This window comes from Scaptodrosophila lebanonensis, unplaced genomic scaffold, assembly GCF_003285725.1.
Source record: "Scaptodrosophila lebanonensis strain 11010-0011.00,11010-0021.00 unplaced genomic scaffold, SlebRS2 tig00000126-arrow-arrow-pilon, whole genome shotgun sequence".
NCBI classification, from domain to species: domain Eukaryota; kingdom Metazoa; phylum Arthropoda; class Insecta; order Diptera; family Drosophilidae; genus Scaptodrosophila; species Scaptodrosophila lebanonensis.
Window position 1 is genome coordinate 105,678 of NW_022060582.1, and position 8,445 is coordinate 114,122.

Consider the following 8,445-nt stretch of genomic DNA (forward strand, 5'->3'; position numbering starts at 1 on the left):
CAAGACAGCTTTGGGCCATTCATTAAATGATATTCTTATGGTGGGACCGACTATACAGAGGGAATTATATTTGTCGCTTATTCGATTTTGTTTAAATCGCTTTGCCATTACGGCAGATATAACCAAAATGTATAGACAAGTGAGTAGAGCTGTAAAAACATCGATGTTCACCAACATCGATGTTTTCGATATTTTAAAACCAAAACATCGATACTATCGATGTATTCAAATAAATTATTTTAATTTATTCTTTATTTATGAGATCAATATTTTTGTTGAGAAATATCAACTTATCTACGATTCCGCTTTTTAAGGAGCTTCGGCGTTGAGTAATAATTTGGCCAGCTTTACTAAAAGTGCACATGATGTGGCTGGTACACACATTATCTGCCTGGCTACAGATTTTAATGATTCTTCACTGCTTGCCTAAAATAAAAAATAAATATATGGTTCACTATAAAAAGAAGATTCAGAATAATTACCTTCCAAAATTCTAATGGGTCGCATTCCTCGGATTCGTTTGGTTTTTCCAAATATTGCATAATCGCAATTATGGCATCTGACCGATTTGTAAGTGCTTTAGCAGCAATTTTTTCTTTTAAGAATCCAAATTTAAGTTTTTTTGCTGAATCGTGTAGTGTTGGCAACTCCCGTGGGTGTTTTGATAAATATCTGCAAATTTCTTCCTTCTTCGGCATTAACACTATTTAAACCCTTCCTTTTTGAATCGGGCATCTATTAAAGTGGCAATTGTTGCAATATTTCGCTTTTCGTACGGAAAAAGACGTTCGGCCAGCCGTCTATTAATTAATGTCTGTACGGCAGTAGCTATGCCTGACATTGGCTCAGCTGCAATAGCACTCATTTTATGCTTCAGTTCACAAATTGTTGGGATTATTAGCGATATAATCACGGTTTTATCAGCCGATACGATTTCAGTAGCATCATTAAATGGTCGTAATATTTTCGCAAGCTCTTTTAAAATTTTAATTTCCTCTGCCGAAATAGGCGTTGGAGCTTTTAGGGTGTTAAGAAGTACTTCCGAAATGTACTGATTAATCTTGAGTAACCGGTCAATCATCAAGAAGGCACTGTTCCACCTTGTCGGCACCTCTTGAATAACTCCTAGTGGGTTTTCATCACCTTGGACTTCCTTTAATTTCTCATTTGTAATTGTGCTAGATTTGAAATATGTAACAACCCGTTTACATTTATTCAATAAGGGCTGTAGTTCTTTCAATTTTAGTACTTCTTGTAGAATAAGGTTAAGCGTATGCGAAATGCATGGCAAATGTTTCAGTTTTAATATATTTATTTATATATATACATACAAATGTATTTCATGTTTACTTACTTTGTAGATATTTATCCATTGTATGCATCCACGTTACATCCACACTTCTTGCCAACACCACTACTTCCAAAACTATTACATTTATAAAGGAAAATATATTAAAACCCAATTAATAAATCAGAAAACTGGGACTTACATTTTTCTTGCTGCTAGTTTGCTGTCGAATTTCCAAAAAGTACCCGATTATCGATATTGGCAAATAAAACATCGATGTTTTCGATATTGCCCAAATATCGATACATCGATGTTAACATCGATGTTTTTTCCAGCTCTACAAGTGAGCATATCCGAAAAAAAACCGCTGGTCCCAACTCATTGGTTGGCGTGAAAGCCCATCTGATGAGCTTCAAGTTTTTCGGTTGAACACGGTTACCTACGGCACAGCTTCTGCACCATTTCTTGCAATTCGGTGCTTACAGGAGCTAGGAGTTCGTCATTAAGACATTATCCCGATAGATGCAGAGGTTGTTTGCAATGACTTTTATGTCGACGATATGCTCACTGCATAATACAGATGCTAACGAATATGAAAAATCGGTGAATTTTAATGATTCCGATTCAACTAAGACCTTCGGTGTGAGGTGAACGCCAAATACTCTCACGTTAAAGAAATGCTTGCCAAATGCAGAATCGAGAGTGCTTATTTTTGGACCGACTCGGAAATCACACAACATTAGATAAATTCGTGTCCTTCATATTCAGATTCATATTTCGATCAGCTGAGAAACGCAGTACTTTGGAATTAAGTGTTAAGGAGTTAAACTTCGCAACGCTTAAGTTATTCGAGCTGGTGCAGCGCTCTGAATTTTCAGAAGTGTTTGCCAAATTAAAAAAGGTAATCTTCTTCAGCCAGGCTTGCAAGCGCTGACTCCATTTATCCAGCAGGATTTAGACTCCGGTAGAAATTTTTCGCTTATTCGGGTCGGAGGTAGACTGCTAAACGCCCTCTTGACTATGAAACAAAGCACCCCATATTGATGCCAAAGTCCTCAGCGTTTGTCGCAATGTACTTTCGAGAGCTACACATAAACAAGAGAGAAGGCTACAGTCGAGCAAGCCCGACCGTGTAATACCCTTTACCCAGGTAAACTTACCTCACTGAGTTATATGCGCCCATAGCAGCAGCAAAAAGAGGAAGAAGAAGAGCGAACTTGTTGCTGTAGTTTGGTGGGGTTGCACTGGCGAGAATTTGTTTTGCTAATAACTTTTCTTAGAATTGACCGAATTAAATCAAATTTTGAACAACAGTAGACAATTATATATAAATTATGTGTGCAAAGTTTGGTTTAGGTAGCATTTGAAATGTGGACGCTATATACCCTGTACCCGTAGGTTAAAAAGGGTATATTAGGTTTGTGCAAAGTATGTAACATGCAGAAGGAAGCATCTCCGACCCCATAAAGTGTATATATTCTGAATCAGCATGATGAGAGAAATCGATCTAGACATGTCCGTCCGTCCGTCTGGATGAACGCAAGGATCTCAGAAACTATAAAAGCTAGAATAACCAAAGTTGGTATCCAGTTTCTCCTGGGTCCAAGGGTCCAAGGAAAGGACGAGTTAATTTTTTCTTTTTGAATTTTTTCCCCCCTCCCACGCTACAGAATTTCGTCAATAACGTCCACATTTCAAATGCTACCTAAACCAAACTTTGCACACATAATTTATATATAATTATCTACTGTTCTTTAATTTTTAATTTTATCCAATTCTAAGAAAAGTTATTAGCGAAACAAATTCTCTCCAGTACAACCCCCCCCCCCCTCCCCTCCAACTGCAGCAACAAGTTCGCTCTTCTTCTTCCTCTTTTTGCCTCTGCTATAGGCGCATACACCTCAGTGTCGGAAGTTTACCTGGGTACACGGTATTTCACTATCGGGCTTGCTTGACTGTAGCGTTCTCTCTTGTTCAATTTAATTTTCTGAAGTCTATCACTAATATTTTCTTTTTATTCCCATGTTCGTCTGTTCCTTTCTTGCGAACGACACATACGGGGTTGTTGTATGGTGACCTTGATGGTCTGATTATGCCATTCTTGAGCAAATCTCGCATTTCGGAATTTACAAAGTCTGCTACGCCCATGGGATATGGATACAATTTAGAATAGATGGGGTCCTCGTTCTCAGTTCGGATAGTGCCGGCTATGTTTATGTTATAGGGTAAAGCCTGATTAGGGTCCGCAAATACATCGGTTCGGTTCTTTAACAGTTCCTGGAATTTCAATGTAATCGGTTGGGGAACTTCAATATTTTCAACTTTTGTGAAATTTACACTTTGTATTTTTTCTGATTCCGTGTCAGTTCTTAATCTTTGGTTTTTGAAGTCTAGTTGTACGTTTGTTTGTTTTAGTATGTCAAGTCCGAACGGTAGCAGGGAGTTGTGCCTAAACAAGAAAGAATTTCTAAAGTCGAGCGAGCTCAACTCTTAAATACCCTGTGCCTCCCCCCAAAACGAAAAAAAAACAAGTAAAAAAGCTAAAGTCGGGTGTCCCGACTTTGAAATACTCTGTACATATGTTTACAATAATTATAGAAAATAAAAAAATTAAGAAAATAAAAGAAAAAATTTGATCGATTTTACCTCTCTCGGTATTCGAACTCACGTAAAGGGTGTATAATTGCACATTTACATAGCAATTGCGTCTGTGTGAGTGTATGTATGCCTATGCGCATCTATTCGTGTCTGTGTAAGCATTTTCGCAGTCAACCAAACAGCAACATCAACAACAGCCGCGGGCAGCGCTTGAGCAGCGCTGCAGCAGCAAATATATTTATGGCTATAACTTCTTGTTAAATCGGTCTATCATAATGAAATTTGGCATACGGACACATAATAACCAACTGGGGGTATTTCCAAAATTTTAGTTCGAAATTCCAAGAATTACGGGAGTTACGATTTGCGTGGAAGAGGGGGGAGGGAGGGGAATTCCAAAATATACATTTTCTGCGTATTCACATAAGGCATCTGGGACTAAAATTTGGTGTTCCTAGGTCTTATAGTCTCCGAGATATAGGCGATTATACGAATGGAAAATCGGGAAAACCCCCATAGGGGGGAAGTGGGGGGGAAAATCAAAAAAATAAAACAAACTCGTATAGAATACACACATAACGCATCTTTGTGCAAAATTTGGTGTCTCTATCTCTTATAGTCTCTGAGATCCAGGTGTTCATACGGACGGACAGACGGACAGACAGACAGACAGGGCTAGATCGACTCGTCTCGTCATGCTGATCAAGAATATATATACTATGTGGGGTCTGCCACGCCTCCTTCTGCCTGTTACATTTTTCAGCTCCCGCAAACCTAATATACTCTTGTACATTTCATGTACAGAGTATAAAAATTTAAATGAATTTTAAAATTATATTAATTAAATTATTAAATTAAATTAAATACAAATTATTCAATTCATATTTACGATAGTGCAGACATGTTCATGTACAGTTTCAACAGCATATATTTACATCAGAATCGTGTCTCTGCGTGTTTATATGCGTCTACAAAGTTGAACCAAAGCAGCAGCTGCGGGCAGCGCTGCAAGCATAGTATGGGCACCACAAACTGGATGTATATGCCAAATTTGAGTTCAAAATTCCAAGAATTACAGGATTGGGGGGTGTATCAGACAAAAAAATACAAACTCATTCTGCCTAGGGCTTGGGGAAACCTGAATGCCAAGTTTGGTTATCCTAGCTATTGCACTTGTTGAGATCGTTGCGCTCATACAGACAGACGGACGGACGGTCGGACAGACGGACATAGCTATATCGACTCGACTTGTCACCCTGATCAATAATATATACACTTTATGGGTATGCCACGCCTCCATCTATGTGTTACATACATTCGCACAAAACCCTATTACAAGTTTTGGGTACAGGCTATAAAAATTAACCTGGTCGTACACTACAAGTGCATCTATAATGTCATCTGCCTCTAGGTTTGCGTCAGTCTGGCATTCAAAAGTGTTGGGGTCAAATAGAGAGTAATCTTGGGTCAAATGATTCATTCTTTGGCGTTTTGGTCCCGTAAACCGTTCAGTGCCACTGCTTGGTCTTTTGTCAGCCTGTCCCTGGTGGTTAGTATTACCCTGGTTTTTATACTGCATGATTTGTCTAAACCTTAATGAATTGCTACGTCCATAGGTCGAGATTGTTTTTGTCTCTGAGGAGGTCTGTTAAGAGGTGCCTGTCGTTTACTAAAATGCGGATTTTTTTATTTCCAATATTGTGTTATTACCGTTTTCCCCTGCCGGCATCCTGTCTCTGGCTTGTTGCCTATGTTCGTTCCTTTGGGCCCTTTCCTCTATACTTCTTGCATAATTACTGGCGAACGTGTAGCGTTGGGCCAGAGCCAAAGCGGAAGGAAGATCTTTCGGTGCTGCCGAAAACAAAACATTGCTCAATGATTTCTTAGTTCCTGAAATGAACACTCGTAAAGCGTCCATTCTATACTTTTCATTCAGTGCGACAGCTATGGTGTTGTCGTAGGTCATGATCGTTTTGTTCGTTAATAGCGTAAGTTTCTTTTCTACTTCGTCGTAGTACTGTAGGAGTGTGAAATTTCCCTGTTGGAGTGTCGACATTTCTTGCTCCATTAAATATATGGGGCGTTTGTCCGCATACGTAGTCAAGTCGATTTATAATCGCTTTAAAATTTAGAGGCGTGTCGAATGATGCTAGTACCATGTCAGCTCATGTTCCTCATGTTTTCCTTCAAAGTCCGGGAAAGATTTCACTATGTCTAATTTTTCACTACACTTAATCGTTATACGAATTTCTGCGTCCTTGTATTTCTCTACTTCTGGAGCCCCAACACAGACACTGCCTAAACGCTGGTTCATATCCTGTATCTGGACCAAAAATGCACATCTAATCTTGCTTGCAAACAGACGTGTTTTTTTTATCGCTCCGATCAAATCTTTAATTTGTAAAGTTCTATGGGACATTTTACGCCCTTAGTGAAGTTACAGTGAAACTTGAAACTGTTCGTGTCAAATTTAATTAAAGGCATTAATAATAATAACAATAATAAGAATATTCGCACGAAAGCATTTTTCAAGCGCGCAAAATTATACATACAAATAGAACAATACCAACACTGAAACACTGAGTCATACTCTCACAAATACTCTCGCATCAGCGTTCAACAAATCACTCAATAAAATACAAACCGAGAAATCGAATTTCGAACTACACTAAACAACATGGCACCGCAACCAAACAAACGTGCACGTGAAAACACCAGCACCAGCCGGAAGCTGTTTCATCGAAGATAATGGCAATGATGAATTTGCGTTTTGAAGAGCAGGACAGCCTCTTCACCACTCATATGGGAGATACTGAGCAGCGCATCCTCAACGTGGTGCTGGAGCGGTTCGATCGCATGGCTGATGAACTGAAGCAGCTACATGAGCGTGTGAATAACATTGAACGCGAGGTTGAAGAGCTGTCCTCTTTGAGGGAGCGGGTGGGTGTGCTTGAGACGAAGCTCGCTGCGCAGCTCGATGCCGCCAATGCCGCTTGCGACTTGCGTGTACAGGTGGGTGACCTGAAATCCAGATTAGAATATCAGCTTTCTAAGCAGGAAAACGCAGATATAGCAAATAACTTGCGTTTCCACGGTTGAAATAAATCTATCGGGTTAAGCAAAGCAGGACCAATAATTCCATTGTTGATCCGGTGATAATAATTAGACTCGAACATATGCGAGATTAAACTTCACTTTTGCGGGCAATTGGCACATACCGGCGAGAAACTCAACAACAACTAAACTTGCTGCTCCTAGGTTTTGACTCGCCAACCCCAATTTAGATAAATGTGCAACTAAGCAAACGAAATTATGATATTTTTAAAGAGGCAATGAAAATGAAGAGACAGAAGTTGCTCTTACCAGTATTTACTCGCCGCGCATTAGTGCATGTTAAAACACCTACTTGCGATACAGTTGTTCGTGTTGAGGGCATGCAAACGCTCTTGGCACTGCAGAATAACTGCATAAAAGCTTTAACCCCCCTTGCCGTGCCATCGGCTGAGACGGACGGCGTTGGAGCTTTAGGGGAACACCTTAGCAATAGTAACTTTCGCACTTAAGAAACTTCTGTTATGCATTAATTTTAACATTGTTATTTGTAGTAGTAACTGTCATGCTTGTTTTAAATTAATCTATTCTTTCTATTTATATTTTACATCGAATACTTCAAATACTTAAATATGCAAATTAGTAATAGTAGTTTAAATGCGAGCAGCCATACAATGCTAAAAGTTCTTTGCAACCGAAAGCCAGGCTTACATATTTGTCATATCAATGCGCAAAGCCTAACGAACAAGATAGAAGAATTTAGGAATATGTTTGTAAATTCCAAGGTTGATGTTATATGTGTGTCTGAAACTTGGTTTATGTCTGACATGTGTAGTTCGTTGATTAATTGTGATGGATTTAATGTTTTCCGATCTGACCGTGCAGGGTGGAGTTGCAATATATGTAAGTAAGAAAATCAAAGCCAGAATTATATGCAAACAACCTGAGGGGTGTGCAATAGAATACCTTTTTATCTCACTATATCACCTAAAAAACTACCGAAACATCTTAATTGGCTGCATTTATCGACCTCACCGCAACACAAACTACACTGATCTGATCAGTATATTTTCTCAATGAACTATGAAGACGTAATTCTAACGGGTGATTTCAATTCCAATGCTCTGTGTGACGCTCGTCTAGTTGATGATATGGAGGCATTAGGCATGAAAATTGTTAATGCAACACAACCAACGCATTTCTCACAAACCTCTAACACATTACTTGACCTTTTTTTATTAATAATTTAAAGAAAATCTTACTATACGACCAACTTTCTGTACCTGTGTTCTCTAAACATGACCTCATCTTCTTGACACTTGACACTTTTATTGATAAAACTGCCCATAAAATAGATTATAGAGATTTTAAGAATATTTACATTGCACAGCTAAATGACGAATTTTCTTTACTTGATTGGGACGATATTTACCGGTTACCCACGGTCGATTCTCAACTGCAACAATTCGAACACAAAATAAGCTATCTCTACCACAAATTTGTACCAC

At 38.8% G+C, this 8,445-nt stretch overlaps 1 long non-coding RNA gene across 2 annotated transcripts; it reads right to left on the bottom strand.

Annotated features, from left to right (window-relative positions):
• Positions 1-234: 234 nt before the first annotated feature.
• LOC115628781 lies at positions 235-2,406 on the bottom strand. Of its 2 annotated transcripts, XR_003995831.1 has the most exons (4): positions 1,491-2,406; positions 1,355-1,426; positions 483-1,178; positions 235-426 (listed from the first exon to the last, which is right to left on the bottom strand). It is a non-coding gene; the product is annotated as an uncharacterized LOC115628781 (long non-coding RNA). The 2 variants fall into 2 exon arrangements; XR_003995830.1 differs by lacking the exon at positions 1,491-2,406 and having other exon boundaries at positions 1,355-1,435.
• Between the last annotated feature and the right edge of the window lie 6,039 nt (positions 2,407-8,445).